At 40.0% G+C, this 10,472-nt stretch overlaps 1 non-coding gene across 1 annotated transcript; it reads left to right on the forward strand.

Moving 5' to 3' along the window:
• The first annotated feature begins 5,403 nt into the window (after nucleotides 1-5,403).
• On the forward strand, nucleotides 5,404-5,507 carry LOC148545998 (small nucleolar RNA R71). Its single transcript, XR_015900697.1, has one exon. It is a non-coding gene; the product is annotated as a small nucleolar RNA R71 (small nucleolar RNA).
• Nucleotides 5,508-10,472: the final 4,965 nt, after the last annotated feature.

A 10,472-nucleotide genomic window follows, 5' to 3' on the forward strand; every position in this document is an offset into this window, starting at 1 on the left:
TGAGACATTGGTGCCCAGCACCTCTTTGTGTGACTAAATGTTTTGTATTTAGGTTGCTCTTGATAATGGACTTTTGGTTGATAATCCCGGGTTAGTTAACCCAAGTTACCAAGTGTTGAAACACTCCTCAGAACCTATTCATCCAAGCATATCCTTAATACATAAACACCACAGGCATTTGTCTCAGAAGTTCAAACCATTGGTACCTAGCTTATTTTCTCAATTTTTTTGCTTTTTGGTTGCCCTTTTTCAGTGGCTTTTTCTTCTTCTTTTTCTTTCTTTTTCATGGCCAAAGACATTTATTCATCAAGATCCATAGACAGTTTTCAATTTCTACACAAAGAATGATAATTCTACACTCTAATTCCAATGATCTGACTAAACAATCAAGCATGCATACCACCACTTAATTCTACTTGATTTGTCACTAATTTAGCCAAGTTACTTTTGTTCAAACTTTTCTTTTATTTTTTTGAAACAGAACAAGCATGGCAAGCACTTGTTTAAGAAGGTGAAGTTATATCCAAACATCTAAGCATTCACTTTATTCAAGCAATAAACAGACACTCATACTAAAAAAAAACTCCACATAACACTTAAATGACTTATGATGAAAGAAAGCTCATAAAGACAATCCACCAATGATCATTTGATTATTAAGGAACGAGACCACCTCTTATTTATTGCTTGGTTCTTCTTAATTCTTGGGATCCTGCTTCTTCTTGCTTCCTGCCTCTTTTTGACCACTTGTGCTTCCTTTGTCTTTTCTTATGAGCTTTTTCCAGAATCCAGCCTTTTTCATCGTTTCTTCCACTCCTTTTTCAAGGATCATTGCCTTGTTTATTTCTCCTTCTTTCCTCCCTTTGAAATACTCATCAAAAGCTGGGAATGCTGGGTCCATCTTGTGTAGATGTTCCCCTATATAGTTAAGCTTGATTTGCGAACTGATGTTGTAATCAGCTTGGACTGAGTATCTTGCATTCTGTAAAGTGGTGGCTTCCTTGATTGCCAAGACATTGGCATCTTGGTGTTGGCATATGTGGCTGAAGGATTCCTGTAAGTGTAAATTCTGTTCCCTTTGCAGATCGAAGAATCTTGATTCAAAGTTCCTTTGCATATCCATCATTTTTAGGTGAAAGTCCTCTTGTCTCTCCTGAGACCTCATGTATTGTTGAGACATTCCTTCCATGATTTCCTGCATTCTGCTCATATCCATGGGGTCTCTGGGAATTCGTTGTCTTCTCTCTGGAATTGCTTGCTCTTCTTGCTCTTCTTCTCTGTCTTCTCCTTCCTGTCTTTCTTGTTCTGCTTCTTGCTCGGCTTCCACTTGTTGCCCTTCTTCATTTCTTCTTCTTGTATGTCTTGGAGGAGTTGGGCCAAGAGTCATTCTGTACGCAGTTATGGCCAATCCAGGATATAGCCAATTAGGTCTTTCATCCTCAAGTGGTACTTGGGCATCGATGCATAGTCTAATGATAGTGCTAGGGAAGTGGAGCCAGGATTCAGGGTCACTTTTCTCACTAAACTCTTGTATCTGTTCAGCAATGAGTTTATGAACTTTGATCTCCCCTCCCACCATAATGCAATGTAGCAAGATGGCTCTTTTAGGGACTATTTCTGAAGAGTTTGCAGTGGGTAGGATGGATCTCCTAACTATTGCATACCACCCTTTAGCTTCAGGTGTTAGGTCTCCCCTTCTCAAGACTCTTGGAGCCCCTCTTGTTTTTCTCACCCATTCAGCTCTGATGGCACAAAGGTCTTCAGCAATAGTTGCATAGTCAGGTTCTCCTATCATCCTTTCTTCATAACTTGCTTGGCTGAAATGTATGTTTTTCAGGCCAAGGGTTTTCATGATTGCTTTGGGACTGAAGTCAACTTCCACCCCTCTCACATAGCTTTTGTATGTGGGTTTCTTGGTTGGATCCTCCCTTACTGCATTTGCATAAAACTCTTTCACCAGGTTGATGTTGATTTTAGTGATTGGCTTAGTCAGGAGCTCCCACTTCCTCTTTTTGATCTTTTCCCAAACACCTGGGAACTCATCCTTTTCAAGGTCAAAGGGAACCTCAGCTAGTACCGTTTTAGGTCTCATCCATTCGGCTTGAATCTCATGGAAAACTGATCTGTATCTCCATGCATCGAATTCCCTGTTTTCCTCCATTGGCTGCTTGTCTTTTCTTCTTTTGTGGCTAGATGAAGCTGCCATTGGTTCTTTAGTTTTGGTAAGTGACAAGCTAAAGTTGACAAGGTGAAGCAAGAAGTGTTGTTGGAAGTGTGGGGAGGTTGTTTTCGCAAGAGATAGTTTATGCTATGATGAAGGAAATGTGCATGAAGGAGATTTGGTGGTGTTGAACTTGTTCCCCAAGTGGTTCTTTATAGTGCCCGTAAGTGCAAAATGGACGGCTAGGGTGATTTGTGAAGGGTGGCTTGATGGTAAATATATGAATTAGGGAGAAGGACGAATTGCTTTTCATTTTCTTGGAAGTATTCTGGGTGCATTAGGTTGTACATGTAGCTATCTTTTCTTGCAGAACTTCCTTTTCCCATGTGTTAGTTTCAAAGACTTGTGAATTTTCTTTTTGACCAAGCACCGTACCTCCCTTTGTCTTTTTCCTCCATTTTTGTCTTTTCTTTTGTACCTGCACAAACAAACAAGTTTGCTATCATTTTTCGGTCCATGTGAATTATGAATAGTACTTGCACATGTAAATCAATGATTGTCTTTATGAGCTTATAGCCGTGACTTCTACATGTATGCACACTTATTATTTGGACACCAAACTTAGTGTTTGGTCAAGTCTCCTGATGACATGAAATCCATATTGGTTGTCCTTAATGAATGTGCTTAATTCTAATAAATCATAGTCACCTTGGCTCTTTGATTCTAAACAAATTTACTACCCTAAGTAATTGAAACCAAAGCATTAAAACATGCGAATGGTATACTTGTCATGAATTTCGAAATCCAGAGGAACTTCGTGCTTTTCATGAACCGTGTTCAAAGAGGAACACCAAACTTAATCTTTGGTTGTGCACTAAAAATTGAATGCATTTTGAATAAAATTTGGGGTGCCTTCAGGCACACCAAACTTAGAGACAAATTGCATTTTACATGCAATGTTTAGTGCACTCTTTCAGCAGTTGTCCTGAGGATTCAAGTTCATGCATAAGAAACCATGTTTTATTAGATGCACAACAAAACAAAAAAGGTAAGGATATTAAAAACATGGGTTGCCTCCCATGAAGCGCTTCTTTAACGTCACTAGCTTGACGGTTGTCCCTTGTTAGGGTGGATTGTAGTGCTTGACGTCTTCTCCTCTCACTATGAAAACGTCCCCACTTGATTCATTCATGGCCTCTAAATGTTCCATAGAAAGAACTTTCCTGATTGTGAACACTTGAGGGAGCTGGGAAGGAATGGTTTTGAGGCCAGGTGGGATTGGCAGATAATGACTTGATATCACGTTATCTCCCGGAGAAAAACCTTCAGTGGGAATTTTCTTGTTTCTCCACCCTCTTGGCAATTTCCCTATCATTCTTCCCTTTCTCTTGAGGATTTCTTCATTGACCCTTATGTCAGGAGGATCCTTCTGATCTGTTTCCATTGATTCTTGTGGCTTTAACTCTTGCGACTCTTGTTTGCCTTCCAAGGACTGTTTTAGAGTTTCAGCTGCTGGATTACTTTCCTCCAAACACAGATGGCTACTATTATCCTTAGGCTTTTCAGGTTCTGGTTCAGGCTCAGATGCAGGTTTGAAAACTTTGAAAATGAGCTGTTCATCATGTATTCTCAGAATTAGCTCTCCTTGTTCTACATCTATGAGTGCTCTAGTAGTGGCTAGAAATGGTCTGCCCAGAATGATAGGGTGTAAGTAGCTTTCCTCCATGTCCACAATGACAAAGTCTGTGGGGAAATAATAATCCCCCACTTTCACCAGCACATTTTCAACTACCCCTTCAGCTCGCTTCTGAGTTTTGTCAGCCAGTTGTATGATTACATCAGTGGATCTCACCTCATTCAGTTGTAGCCTCTTCATAAGAGTTAGAGGCATCACATTTATGCTAGCTCCTAAATCACAGAATCCTCTGTCAATTTTCGTTTCCCCTATGATGCAAGGGATATGAAAACTTCCTGGGTCCGTTTTCTTAGAGAGTGTGTCCTTCTTGATGAGAGCACTGCATTCTTTGTTCATTGTTACCGTTTGTCCTCCCTTCAAAACTCTTTTCTTGCTTAACGATTCCTTTAAGTACTTGATGTGTGTAGGCATTTGATGGAGAATCTCAAGAAAGGGAATATTGACATGAAGAGAGTTAAATGTCTCTAAAAACCTTGAATAGGTTTTCCCTTTTTCACCTCCTCCTAACCTCTGAGGAAATGGTGCTTTTGGTTGGTATATTTCCAGCATGCCTTTTTGCAGTTCCTTGGCTTGCTCAGTTCCACTTTCCTGCTTAACTTCTTCCACACCTTCCTTCAAGATTTCTGGCTCCTGCTCTGAGGGCCTGATTCCTTCTTCTTCTGAAACTTCCTTCAATATGGTGATGGCCTTGCATTCTTCCCATCTCACTCTCTTTTGTTCCCCTTTAGGATTCTTTTCTGTGTCACTAGGGAACACTGCAGTTGATTTGACGGCCTGTTGAGATAGCTCTCCTACTTGAGACTCCATCCTCTTGAGTTTTTCACCATGGTTTCTTAAGGTAGCTCTCACATCATCCCTGAAGCTTTTCAATTCGGTTATGTCTTGACTCATGGTTGCCATCATTCCTTCTATCCGGTTTAATTGATCTTGAAATTGTTGGTTCGGATTAAGTTGAGTGGGTTGATTATTTTGGCTATGATATGATGGTTGGGGGTAAGTGTTTTGTGTGGTTTGGTATGATCTTTGGTTGGAGTTTTGGTATGTGGAATTGTTATGTTGGTTGTGGTTGTAAGGTTTGTGGTTTTGTGGTTGGGTTTGTTGGTTCCCCCACCCAAAGTTTGGGTGATTTTTCCATCCTGGGTTGTAAGTGTTGGAGTGTGGATCATATGATTGCCTTTGTTGGTTTCCCACATAGTTGGCCTCTTCCCAATCACCTCCTTCAATGCTTACTTCCTCTTGATCTTGTGTGTGTATTGCAGCCACTTGCTTTGTTTCTAATTGCCTGGTAAGCTCTGCTAGTTGCTTGGCAAACACCTTGTTTTGGGCTAGAATTGTATCAACATGGTTCAGCTCCATGACTCCCTTAGTGTTGTGCCTTTCTGATGCATAGTAGTACTCATTCTCAGCCACTGTCTCAATCACTTCAATGGCCTCTTCCACAGTCTTTTTCCTGTTCAATGAACCTCCTGATGAATGGTCTACAGCCTTCCTTGATTCATAAGAGAGTCCATCATAGAAAATATGCAATTGCACCCAATCATGGAACATGTCTGGTGGGCATTTCCTTGTCAAATCCTTGAATCTCTCCCATGCCTCGTAGAGAGTTTCACCATCTTGTTGTCTAAAAGTCTGAACCTCAGATCGAAGCCTATTGACCTTTTGTGGGGGGTAGAAACGTGCCAGAAACTTGCTTTCCACCTCATCCCATGTTGTTAGACTCCCCCTTGGGAATGATTCCAGCCACTTAGCTGCTTTGTCCCTAAGTGAAAATGGGAACAAAAGCAGTTTATAGGCATCTTCCTGGACTCCATTGGACTTCACAGTGTCACAAATTCTCAGGAATTTTGTGAGATGTTGGTTGGGATCTTCATTAGCACTTCCACCAAATGAACAATGATTCTCCACCAGTGATATTAGCTGTGGTTTGAGCTCGAAATTGTTGGCCTGAATGGGTGGTTTCTGGATGCTGCTACCACAATTCCCAGAGGTTGGGTTTATGTATGAACTAAGAACCCTCCTCTCAGGAATGGCGTTGTTTCCATCAGCTCTCTCATGGTTGTGAACTTCTCTATCCATGTTGAGATCTAAAGCTTCCTCAAAATTGTCCTCAGATTCTCCTTCAGATTCCTCTTCTCCCACTACTCTCTTCCCTCTTGCTTCCCTTCTCAGTCTATGAAGGGTCCTCTCTGGTTCGGTATATGGAGGAGTTGATGTCTCTCCTCTCCTACCTGTCATACAAGAACACAGCACAGGCACAAACAAGTGAAATACTCTTGGTTAATGGAAGAGTATGGTTAGAGCAATTGAGGAATTAATTCAAACAGTTAGTGAGTCAGTGAGTTAGTTGCTTGAATTTAAAGGCATAAAGAAAGAAAGCATGTAACCGAGTGCAGAAATTAAAATTCAACAAGTAACTTGAACAGAATTAACAAAGCAAGAGAAATTGCTCAATCTAGTTAGCTTCCAATCGGAGAATTGTCAATCGAAAACCAATCCCCGGCAACGGCGCCATAAACTTGATGCGCATAAACTAGTTATGCTACGATTTAGGAAATTGCACGATCGGCGAAATTCCTTCCGGCAAGTGCACCGGTTATCGTCAAGTAAAAACTCACAATAGAGTGAGGTCGAATCCCACAAGGATTGGTTGAGTGAGCAATTCGGATTAGAAGTGTGTTCTAGTTGAGCGGAATCAAGATTGAGATGAGAATTGCGGAATGTAAAATTGGCGGGAAAAGTAAATGACAAGAATCTTAAATTGCATGAATTAAAGAGCAGAAACTAAATTGCTGAAATTAAAAGGGAATGGGGGTGATTGCATGAATTGAGTTGCAGAATGTAAAGAGAAGATGGAAATCAGAATTGGGGGATTCATTGGGTTATAGGAGATATTGAGATCTCCGAATCAAAATATGTTTATCTCTTCCTCAAGCAATGCGTTCATTGAATTTTGCTTGGCAATCTTATATGATTGGATCCCAATCCCTTGGCTCACCAATTCTCTCTAAAAATGAACAAATTCCCAATCCCTTGGTTTAAATGTTCATAAGAAGAGATGATGCTCGATCACTGATTATACCACACAGTTTCATGAACCACAATTTGGTAGGATTACATGTCACAATATCCATCCAAACCACAATCCAATTCACTGTGAGAAAGCTTCTCTAGCATGAATCCTCCATTCCTTTCCCAAGGTTCCGAAGGATTCCAATTATGGGTAGTTTCTTTCCCAAGACAACTACCCAATGGAATTAGATCGAGAAGCTTTCTAACAAAATTCAAGAGAAAAGATTGAAGAAGAAGATAAACTATTATTGATTCATTGAATTACAATAGAGCTCCCTAACCCAATGAAAGGGGGTTTAGTGAGTCATAGCTCTGAATTCAATTACAAAGATATGAAAACTAGCTAACAATGAAAAAGTAAAAGTCCTTCCTAACTTAAATTCTATCCTATTTATACACTTTCTATATTGAGCTTCTGTTGTGTTTCTTGGGCTTTGAGGCCTCTCCCTGCTTTCCTTTTGCCTTGGGTTTATGATCCATAATCTTGATGAGGCTGCTGATCCAAATTCTGTAACATTCATTGAGCCAACTTAGTGATAATCAAATAATGGCACATGACTCAATAAATTGAAATTTCAGACTCATCAATCCTTCAGGCCCAATCCCATAAACCATGATATTCAATTGGGTTTCATACCAGAATAAGTTTAAGTTAATGTTTGTGCTCAAATACTAACTTAAACCGCAATATTTTTGGTCCAGAAACCTTTTCCAAGAGTGGCGTTTAAGTTGCAGTTTAAGCTTAAACTGCAGCTTAAACGCCAGACACTTCCAGTGAGGCCTTTTGTAGAAGCACGTTTAAGCTTCAGTTTAAGGTTAAACTGAAGCTTAAACGTGGAAATGGAAGAAGGCAGCCCTGGAGAGTCATGTAGTCGAACACGTTTAAGCTTCAGTTTAAGGTTAAACTGAAGCTTAAACGTGGATATAGGAAGGGCAGCCCTGGAGGTCGAACACGTTTAACCTCCAGTTTAAGGTTAAACTGGAGGTTAAACGTGGAAATGGAAGGAGGCATCCTGGAGGTCGAACACGTTTAACCTCCAGTTTAAGGTTAAACTGGAGGTTAAACGTGGAAGCTTAGAAGGGTAGCCCTGGAGGTGTCGAACACGTTTAAGCTCCAGTTTGAGGTCAAACTGGAGCTTAAACGTGGAAATGGAGAGAGCAATCCTGGAGGAGAAAACTTGGTCGAACACGTTTAAGCTCCAGTTTGAGGTCAAACTGGAGCTTAAACGTGGAAATGGCTCCCTGGTGCTTTTCCCATTCTGGCGTTTAACCTCCAGTTTAAGGTTAAACTGGAGGTTAAACGTGGAACTCCTTCCTGAGTGGCATTATCATTCTGGCGTTTAACCTCCAGTTTAAGGTTAAACTGGAGGTTAAACGTGGAATGCTTCTTTGGTGAGACTTTCATTCTGGCGTTTAACCTCCAGTTTAAGGTTAAACTGGAGGTTAAACTTCAATTCCAGCATTTCTTAGCCTTCCTGATTCTGGCATTTAAGCTCCAGTTTAGGCTTAAACTGGAACTTAAACTCCACATGTGATATTCAAGCTTCCTTTATTGATTTTGTTGCTTCCTTGCTTAGCCTCTTCTTCCCTGAAATCATCCAAACAATTGCATCAAAGTCTTGCAAAATTTCATGAGAAATCTTCCATTCATAGCATTCAAGTAATATAACTAAAACTCATGGAATTTGCATTAAAATCATACTGTTTGGATGGTTCATTGCTTTGTTCTTCATTTAACCATTTTTGGTTACTTTAAGCTCAAGAAAATGCATAAAACAACTAAAACTAACAGAAAAATGCTAGTGAAACCAGCCTAAGATGCCTTGGCATCACAACACCAAACTTAATACTTGCTTGTCCCTAAGCAAGTCCTGAGTTATTTGAGAAGAAAGTATGAAACAGAAAGCAATTACATTGGCTATATTAGCAAGCATTTGAAGTTCATCAGAAGGTTTTTATGCAGAAAGTTGCAGTATCACTTTTTCATTCTTATCAGGTAAGATTATCACTTTTTCCTTGCATCCATCAAACACTGCTATGGCCTCTTGTTATTCTTATGTCCTTGGCACTTTTCTTCTTTGTTTTTCTTTTCTTTTTCTTAGAGCTTCTTTGCTCCTTGTTTGCTTAGTGTCATGTGTTGCACAAGCCTTTGGCATTTTCTTTTTCTTATCAGTGCACTACACATATCCACTTCAGGCATTTTAGTTCACATTTCTTCTTGAGACATTGGTGCCCAGCACCTCTTTGTGTGACTAAATGTTTTGTATTTAGGTTGCTCTTGATAATGGACTTTTGGTTGATAATCCCGGGTTAGTTAACCCAAGTTACCAAGTGTTGAAACACTCCTCAGAACCTATTCATCCAAGCATATCCTTAATACATGAACACCACAGGCATTTGTCTCAGAAGTTCAAACCATTGGTGCCTAGCTTATTTTCTCAATTTTTTTTCTTTTTGGTTGCCCTTTTTCAGTGGCTTTTTCTTCTTCCTTTTCTTTCTTTTTCATGGGCAAAGACATTTATTCATCAAGATCCATAGACAGTTTTCAATTTCTACATAAAAATGATAATTCTACACTCTATTTCCAGTGATCTGACTAAACAATCAAGCATGCATACCACCACTTAATTCTACTTGATTTGTCACTAATTGAGCCAAGTTACTTTTGTTCAAACTTTTCTTTTATTTTCGGAAACAGAACAAGCATGGCAAGCATTTGTTTAAGAAGGTGGAGTTATATCCAAACATCTAGGCATTCACTTTATTCAAAGCAATAAACAGACAAATATGCTAAAAACTTCACATTCCAGAAAGATTCAACATTTACAGTTTAAACCAGAACAAGCATGCTTTTGTTTGCCCTTTTTAAAGAATTATCAGCCTTCCATGCAAAGAGGTCGACGTTATCTCGTAAGAATTGTACGAGTGATTCTTTTATGTCTCCCTTTAGGATTGTACCAATATTGGTTGTTTTGTCTATGATGTCTCCGATCTGGACTTTCTCTACTTCACCTTCGGGTTGTGGGCGGAGTTCTTCCCGTCTCTGAACTCCACCGAGTTCGATTGTGTGGAATTCTTCTCCTCTTCCTCTGAGGTTTAGACTTTCGTTGTAACAGCGGCGCGCCGTCTTCTGGTTTGCTTTTATTGTAGTTATCCCTTCTGTAGTTGGGAATTTCATGCATAGATGTGGAGTCAAGACTATTGCACCGAGCTGATTTAATGTTGTCCGACCTATTAAGGCGTTGTAGGCTGAACTCACGTCAACCACGATATAGTCTATCTTGAGTGTTCTTGACTAGTTTCCTTTTCCAAAGGTCGTGTGTAGTGAGATATATCCAAGTGGTTGAACTGGGGTGTCTCCTAGTCCAAATAGGCTGTTCGGATATGCGCTGAGTTCTTTTTCTTCCAGGCTGAGCTTATCGAAGGCAGTTTTGAACAAGATGTCGGCAAAGCTTCATTAGTCTATCAGTGTACGGTGGAGATTTGCGTTTTCCAGTATAATAGTGATGACCATGGTGAAAGTAATTGCGGGGATGTCGGATGCTT

The sequence above is a fragment of the Arachis ipaensis genome, chromosome B9 (assembly GCF_059453495.1).
Source record: "Arachis ipaensis isolate K30076 ecotype BB chromosome B9, ASM5945349v1, whole genome shotgun sequence".
NCBI classification, from domain to species: domain Eukaryota; kingdom Viridiplantae; phylum Streptophyta; class Magnoliopsida; order Fabales; family Fabaceae; genus Arachis; species Arachis ipaensis.